Genomic DNA, 8,941 nt, shown 5'->3' with positions numbered 1-8,941 from the left:
TATTCTTTTAAGTAAAGAGGTAAACCAGCTGTACAGGACACTGGTGAGACTGCACTTTGAATATACTATGTAATTCCAGTTGCCACACTAAAGGAAGATTATGATAAACCTATGGATGATGCAGAAAAGATTCCTGACGTTGCCAGCACAGGACGGTTTGAGTTATTCAGGAGGAACTAGATAGGCTGGGATTGCTTTTTCTGGGGCAATGAAAGCTGAGGGTTGATCTTATAGATGTTTAAAATCAAAAGGGAACATAGATAAGGTTAATAATCACTTTTATTTTCAGGGTAGGAATCTGGTATGAAAATAAATGTCACAGTTTAAGTTGAGAGGGGAAAGATTTAAAGGGATATGATAGGCAAGTTTTTCCCATATACGGTAAATAAAGGTCTATGGAATGAGCTGTCAAAGGATGTGGTAGAGGTCAGTACACTTACAATTTAAAAAAAAATTAAGGCAGGTACAAGAATAGAAAAGGTTCATGGGGAAGAGGCAAAACACAGATGAGTGGGACTCTCTGAGATAGCCACCTTAATTAATATGAACGAAAGGGGCCAAAGGGGCTGTTTCTGTGCTATATAAAACTCTGAGAACTCAGTAAAGTTGGCACACTATTCTATTGAACTTTAAGGTAGAATATATTGATCCACAACTTTGCCTTAAGTTTAATTGTATCTACAAACTTGCAATAACATCTGTCATTTATTTATTACAGAAATAATATACTGTATTTTATAAACGAATACATTTCTGAAGTTTTGGAAAAAGTTTGATTTCATTCTGTGTTGTCACTTCCATGACATTCTCCACTGAAAGCCCTTTAATTTGTGCAATGTATTGACAAGAGATCGAAATATTCTTTGGCTCATTTCTTATCTGTTTTACTGGTCCTAATGCAGGATAGTCTGTCTCCAGGCAAATGGACTCCAATGGCAATTGCTTCACTAATTTCTGCTGCTCGCTTCTTATAATGGATGGTGGGATTGAAAAGAAAATTCTTGCTTTCACTTCTTCCATAGCCACAGAGGGTTTTCCATCAAAAGCATGTAGCAATACTTTCTGAGCTCCTTGTTCCTTCAGCAGGTTAATGGTTGGTCATCCTTCAGAGCGAGAATATACATTGAAAGGTAAATCCAACTGCTTTGCAATTTCAATCTGTTTAATGAAGACATTTTGTTGTTCATCCTTCTGTATCTCAGTGCTGGCAAATCATGGGGTGAAATCCAAGCCAACCTCTCCAATTCCCAATAAGCATTCTTTATATTTTTCTATTAATGGAAGTGCATCCTGCAAATCCTCAAGACTGGCACCACATTGTTCTTGTGGTGGATTTCCTTGTACTGGATGAACACCAAGACATGGCAGCACAAACCCAGAATATTTTTCTGAAAGCTCTATTAGGCTTTCAAATTCCCCAGCATTCTCTGCTACAGCCCAAGAGCTAGGATTCCAGCCTTCTTAGATTGTTCTATCACTTCATCAATATCTGTTTGGAAGTCTTGAGCCGCCAAGTGACAGTGAACATCGATGAAGCTGCTCATGCTGCTCAGACCAGCACAGAGGCACACCTCCCCTTTCCTTGCTCTGTTGGTTGTCACCATTTCTGTCCTAACTTTAGGTCTTTGCCAAATTGAAAACTGGGTTTATATGAGGGATGAGCTCCCATAATTGTTTTATTGGGAGCCTGCATTCCCTCCACATTTCTTCCCCCCCTTCCTCACTGTACCGGAACTTGCTGGGGTGGTAACTTCTTAAGGGGGGGGGGGCATTCTTTCTGGGTCGGGGCCGATTTCACCCTTGCGGACAATGTAGCCCAGAATGGGTAGCTCTGTTGCGTTGAACACACATTTGTCCTCGTTAAATGTAAGGTTGAGTACTTTAGTTGTTGCTAAAAATTTCTTGAAGTTGTTGTCGTGCTCAGCCTGTGTTTTCCCACAGATAGTGAGATTATCCAGAAAGGGAAACGTACGCTGTAACTCCTACGTCCTAATAATCTTATCCATTTCCCTCTGAAACACGGACACACCATTAGTGACACCAAAAGGTATCCTTTTAAACTGGTATAACCCCCCCCCCCCATCAGCCTCAAAGGCCATATAGGGCCACTCCCTTTTCTTAATGGGGATTTGGTGATAAGCTGCTTTGAGGTCGATAGTGACCTTTAAAAAGCAAAAGTTAAAAAGCAATCCCAGCCTATCTAGTTCCTCCTGAATAACTCAAACCGTCCTGTGCTGGCAACATCAGGAATCTTTTCTGCATCATCCATAGGTTTATCATAATCTTCCTTTAGTGTGGCAACTGGAATTACATAGTATATTCAAAGTGCAGTCTCACCCCAGTGTCCTGTACAGCTGGTTTACCTCTTTACTTAAAAGTATATGCATTCATTATAAGGTCATTATTACTTTCATTATTCACTAAATTACCAAACATTGGTCATGTAACTATGAACAAAAGGTATTAATTAATCAGGTTTATTTTTGAAATTAAAAAGAAAAGAATGTCATGAATCCATAATTGATCCATCATTATGTAAAATGACAAAATATGGAGAATATATCGAGGGAATATTCCATGTTACTGTTTCACTTTGTATTGCATTATCTGATTAATCAGTTCATTGATGCATGGCAGGGGATAGGCATCCAGGTTTGTGTAATGGTTGGTTGTCTGGCTGTAGTCAATAGCAAGTCGTCTCTTAGTGTGATTTTTCACGACTACCGCTTGGGCCTGCCACGGACTCTTACTAGGTTCAATTACTCCCTCTTTAAGCAGTCTCTGGGTCTATGCTTTGATAAACTCATGATCCTCTTTGCTGTAAGAATGGTTCTTAGTGGCAATCGGCTGACTCTCAGGGGACAAATCACTGAAAAGGGAAGGAGCTTTGATCTTTAATGTGGACAGACCGCAGTAACTGGCACGGGGGATGGTAAGTGTGGGTAGTGGCCCACCGAAATTTAACACTACACTGTTCATCTGAGATTGAATATCTAACCCCAGTACCACAGGGGCGCAGAGCTCCGGCATAATAAAGCGCCACACATCAGCCAGGCAATGTCCCTGCAAATTTAAAGTAACTTTACACTTGTCCCGTACAGTTTTTGTAAGTTCACTACAAGCCATCTATATCTTTCGGTTTGTTAGATATCTCCGCAAATTTAAGGCTCTAGCAACTCTCTCATGGTGTAGCTGTCAGTACTCCCCGAGTCTATTAGACAATCAAGAGTCTCACCATTCACCTCCCCCTTCATAGTCAACCATTCCAGTCTGTAACAACCCCCAAGCTTTACAGTCAATTGAGCTATCACAGGGGATCTCACCTCACCGTCACTTGAAGTCGATTCAGCCTGCTCATCTGAAGATTCCCCCTTTTCACAGTTGTCTTCCATTCCTGCAGCTCCAGGACGCATTTTCTTGGTGCTTCTCTTCTTCTTCTTATCAGTGGGAGTACTTTTCGCCTTACACTCTTTAGCAAAGTGGCCAAGTTTCAATAGCTGCAGATAGCAAATTGAGCCGGGCACTTCTGTCTGCTACAGAAGTAGCATTTTTCAGGAGTTCACCCTTTTCTTTCCTTTAGGGTTCCAGCACTCCTGGATGTTTTCTTTTCGGTTTCTAGCATTTCACTGGACTGCATGGCACTTCTCAGTGTTTTGGTTAGAGTGATTGCCATAGATTAAGGGCTCCATCTCCAGCAGCCTCTGTCAGATGTAACTGGAATCAATCCCATTGACAAAAGCATCCAGCTTCAAGGCATTGCGGTGTTGTTGCACATTGACTGCCCTGACATCACATTCATTTGCCAGTGAGTCGAGGGCCAGTGCATAGGCAGCATCACTTTCCCCAGGTTTCTGGCGTCTAGTCAGCAACTGGTGTCGAGGAAGCACCACATTCCGTGGCGCAGCATAGTAAGCAGACAGACATTCCCAGGCTATAGCCAGAGTGGTAGCTCCTTGCATTACGGAGAAAGGGACCTCACCCAGCAGAGAGTTCAGGTGGCCCCACTGTATCGCCTCATTGACCACATTGTTTCGAGCCATGTAGTTATTGAAACAAGCAATCCAGTGGTTGAAAATTTCTCTGGCCCACAGGGCAGACTGGTTGATTATCAACTGCTCTGGCTTGAGTGCTGCATTCATTTCTGCTAATAAAATTGAAGTGCCAGTTGATGAAGTAGACAAAGATGATGTGGTCAAACAATAATCATGGCTTTTATTAGCAGAAACTCATGGTGCAATAATGAAAGACAATAGATGCATATACAGTTATAAGGAGTGTCCTTAACAGTAGAAATAATGGACAGCCAATGTTAGCACAGCAAGGCTCGCCAGTGGGGAGACAGGCAGTTTGGCAGACATTCACCACAGAGCTCTATTAAGTTTCTTCAGTTGGAGTGTTTGGGGTTAAAATGAATTATTTTGAGCTGGTTGCTACTTGGTTTTGCGACCTTCAGAGGTGAGTGGCTTGGGATGGTGGGTGTTTGGATCAACCTAGATTTACAAGGTTATTTTGATTTCCTGGTTTATACATACTGTGTTAGTTTATGGATTCAAGGTGATGGTTCTTTAAACGGTTACCGATAGAGCTGGATTATTTTCATAATATTAATCAACACACATGAATAATCCAACCAGACTTATCTCATGTAATGTTAAAGGTATGAATGGTCCGGTTAAAATGCCAAAGGGTATTTGCTCATGTTAGGCATTTAAAAGCTGATATTGTTTATCTTGAAGAAATCCATATCAGGAATTGTGATAAAGATAGGCTCATGTCTAAATGGAAAGGACAATGCTTTCATTCTTTTCCTGATGCTAAAGTCAGGGGAGTTTCTATTTTAATTAACCAGAACATTCCATTTGTACTTCATAACACTTTATCTGATAAACATGGCCATTATATTATTCTTACAGGTAAACTATATAATAAAATGATTGTTTTTGCTAATGTAACATCAATGAGCTGGAATTTTTTGGAAGGTTTTTTCTCAGCCCTACCTGATTTAAGTCAATACTCACTGGTATTGGGGGGTGAGTGATTTTAATTGTTGGCTAGATCGTTCATCTTGTAAACCTGCTATTCTAAGTAAATCTGCTTCTGCATTCATTCTTTTTTTTTTAAACAAATTTTGATATTTCAGATGTTTAACTTTTTTGTATCCTAATAGCAGAGAGTATTCTTTTTTTCTAATGTGCATCGTATTTACTTGCATATTTTTAATAGATAATCAAATGATTTCATTGACCAAATCATGTGAATATCAAAGAGTAGTAATATCTGACCATACTTCTGTTATTTTGTCTTTGAAATTTCCTAAATTTCCCTTTACAAAGAGGCGTTGGTGTTTTAATTCTACCTTAATCTCAGATAATGTTTTTTTTTTAAGTTTTATGGAAGAGCAAATTAAGTTTTTCTTTATTACAAATTCTTCTCTGACAGTTTCTAACCTGATTGTCTGTGATACTATGAAACATATCTTAGAGGGCAAATTATTTCTTATACAGCTAATATAAAGAAGAGGATTAATAAGGAAAGAATAGATTTAATTAATCAGATTAAACAAATTGACTTACAGTATGTATAGTTAAAATCATGTTTTATATAAAAGGAGAGTTGAACTTGAAAGTGGATTTGATCCTCTTTCAACTTATCTGATTGAACAGCAACGTTTGAAGATTAAAAGTCAGTCCTACATCTGTGGTGAAAATTCCGGTAAGCTTATGGCCAACCAACTGAAAGGAATGGCTGCCAAGAGACAAATTAATATGATTCAGATGGAAGATGGTGCAGATACTACTGATCATTCTAAAATAAATGATACCCTTGGAGAATTCTATTCCAGATTGTATACTTCCAAATCCAATAATGATAATAGTTCAATAATGGACATTTTGGACCACCTTAATTTTCCTTTGTTTTTTCAGAATAAACATATGAGTCTGGAGGCACCTATTTCTCAAGAGAAAATACTTGTTGCTATTTCTTTTTTACAAACTGGTAAATCATGATGGGTACTCTGTGGAATTTTATAATTTTTTTTCAAAATTGCTTGGCCCCAATTAAGTTCAGTGATTAACTCATTTAAACAAGGGAATCTTCCATCATCTTTTGATGAAGCTTGTATTTCTCTTATTTTGAAAAAGGGAGAAGAATCCATTTGAATGTGCTTTTTATAGGCCTATCTCTTTACTTAATATAGATATGAAGATTTTGTCTAAAGTTCTGGCACATAGATTGGAGAATATTTTATGATCAATCATTTCTGAAGATCAAACTGGTTTTGTTAAAAGCTGTTATTCTTATTTTAATATACACCATTTATTGGATATTTTAAATTTACCTCCCACCCTGAATATTTTCTTTCTTTAGATGCAAAGAAAGCTTTTGATCAGGTGGAATGGGGTTATCTATTTACGACCTTAGAAAAATTTAATTTTGGACCATGTTTTATTAAATGGATTAAGTTATTATATGTATGTCCTACTGCAGTGCTTCTCAATCTTTTCATTTCCACCCACATAACACTTTAAGTATTCCCTATGCCATAGGTGCTCTGTGATTAGTAAGGGTGTTATGTGGGAGGAAAGTAAAAGTTTGAAAATCACTGTTTTAATCGTACTTAATTTATTTGTTATGAGCATGGTTTCATAACTCCAAAGGAAATGGGCCAATGACAATTTTTCTCAAGCCAAATATTTCAGTAACAATTGGGTCTAGAGCAGTGATTCTCAACCTTCCATTCCCACTCACATCCCACCTTAAGCAAACCCTTACTAATCATAGGGATTACTTAAAGTGGTATGTGAGTGGAAAGTAAAAGGTTGAGAACCACTGTTCTACTACCTCAATTCTTACTAATTTACAGCAATCAAATCTTTTGATCTTCAACGGGGGCCTCATCAAGGCTGTCCTTTAAGTCCTTTACTTTTTGATCTGGTATTAGAATCTCTAGAAATAACTCTTTGTGAATCTAGAGATGTTATAGGGATTCATAGGAATGGCATTGAACACAAGGTTTCCTTATATGCTGATGGTCTTTTGCTTTTTGTATCTCATCCAGATGTTTCTTTACCAAGCATATTAGTTTTGCTATCTCAAATTAGCCAGTTTTCTTGGTATAGATTGAATCTGCATAAAGATATTTTAATTTTCCTTTCAAGATTGTGAAGGATCAATTTACCTATCTTAGTATTATAATTACTAAGAGTTCTAAACATATTTTAAGGAAAATTTCTCTATTTAATCATCTTAAATTATTATTATTGAGATGGTCACTTTAATTCAATTAAAATGAACATTTTACCTAATTTTTTTGTCTCTTACCAATCTATACCAATTTTCTTTCCTAAATTATTTTTTGACTTACTTGATTTGCTTATATCTTCCTACATATGGCAAGGAAAATTCCCCATTTAAATAAAGTTCATCTTCAAAAAGCTAAAAGGAATGGTGGATTAGTGTTTCCTAATTTTAGAATTTTTTATTGAGTGGTCAATATACGTTATTTGATTCTTTTGCTACATTTTGATAATTGAGTTGACTGTCCTTTATGGGTTGAAATGAAACTGAAGTTTGCTAAGAATACTTCCATGTTGGCAATTCTAGGGTTCTTTTTGTCCTCTTCTTTACATAAACTAACTGATAATCTGATAATTAAACATAGTTTGAGAATCTCAGAATGTGCTTTGGATTTCGGAGTTTTTCTCTTGCTATGCCTATTGTTTCTAATCGCCTCTTTCAACCTTCTTTGCAAGAAACCACCTTTAATGATAGGTTGGGTATTAAATCTTTTCAAGACCTTTTTATTCATAATAATTTCACTTCTTTTAAACAATTGGTGGTAAACATTTATCTTACCTTATACTCATTTTTTTTAGATATCTACAAGTTTTCAGTCTCAGATCCCTGACTTTGTTATATGGTGAACCTTTTGATTTACAACTTTCTCATAAAGGCTTAATATCTCTTGTTTATAATAATTTGCTCGTTTTAAGAATAGCCTCATTAATTAAAATGAAGAATGATTAGGAACCAGATTTAAATCTTTCATTCTCTAATGAGATCTGGACTCCATTTGTAATTTGATTAATATGGCCTCCCTTTGTGCACCACCCTGTTTGTGGCAATTTAAAGTGGTCCATAGAGTACATATATCTAAAGTTAAGTGGTCTTCATTTTACTCAGATATTAATTGTTTATGTGACAAATGTAAAATTGATGATGCCTTTTTGGTTCACGTGTTTTGGACTTGGACTAGCTTAGAAGAAATTGGAAAGATGCTTTTCAAACATTATCGGTGATTCTCAAATTCAAATTGGAACCTTGCCCTTTAATTGCTCTATTCGGATCTTTTCAAGATGATGATGTTTAACTGACTTCAATTCAAAACAAAATTTTATCTTTTACTTCATTAATAGCCAGATGTGCAATTTTGATTAAATGGAAAGACAATTATCCACCTACAAATAAACAAGACATAATATCACTTAACAGTGTATAAGTTTAGAAAAAAATTAGCTATGCCATTAAAGATTCAAATAGTAACTTCCAAAAGACATGAGACCCATTTATGGATTATTATCATAATCTTAAGAATTAGGTTGTTCTGACACTTTGGTGCTGTGCTGTCCATTTTCAAATTGTCACTTGATTCCTATATGTCAATTTTTAACCTTGCTTAGTGGTTGGGGGCTTTTGAATTTTTAAAAAAATTGTTTGCATTTTTTTCCTTTGAGGTTTTTTTGTGTGGTTAAATTAAATTTCTTTAACATGACTGTGCTCTGGATTTTTAAAAATCATTCAGAAAGTTTTTTGTAATAATTCTTTTATCTCTCTTGAATCTTAAAGCACAAGATATAACTGTACTCTTTAGTTGTTTATAATGTAAAATACCAATAAAAATTTTTAAAAAAAGAAAAGATTAATGGTGAGATGGAGATAA

The 8,941-nt window shown here is 36.3% G+C and overlaps 1 pseudogene; it reads right to left on the bottom strand.

Moving 5' to 3' along the window:
- Nucleotides 1-656: 656 nt before the first annotated feature.
- Nucleotides 657-1,544, bottom strand: LOC138740021 (putative deoxyribonuclease TATDN3 pseudogene; annotated as a pseudogene).
- Between the last annotated feature and the right edge of the window lie 7,397 nt (nucleotides 1,545-8,941).

This window comes from Narcine bancroftii, chromosome 7, assembly GCF_036971445.1.
Source record: "Narcine bancroftii isolate sNarBan1 chromosome 7, sNarBan1.hap1, whole genome shotgun sequence".
NCBI classification, from domain to species: Eukaryota; Metazoa; Chordata; class Chondrichthyes; order Torpediniformes; family Narcinidae; genus Narcine; species Narcine bancroftii.
This window is presented reverse-complemented; position numbering and strand designations above follow the sequence as displayed.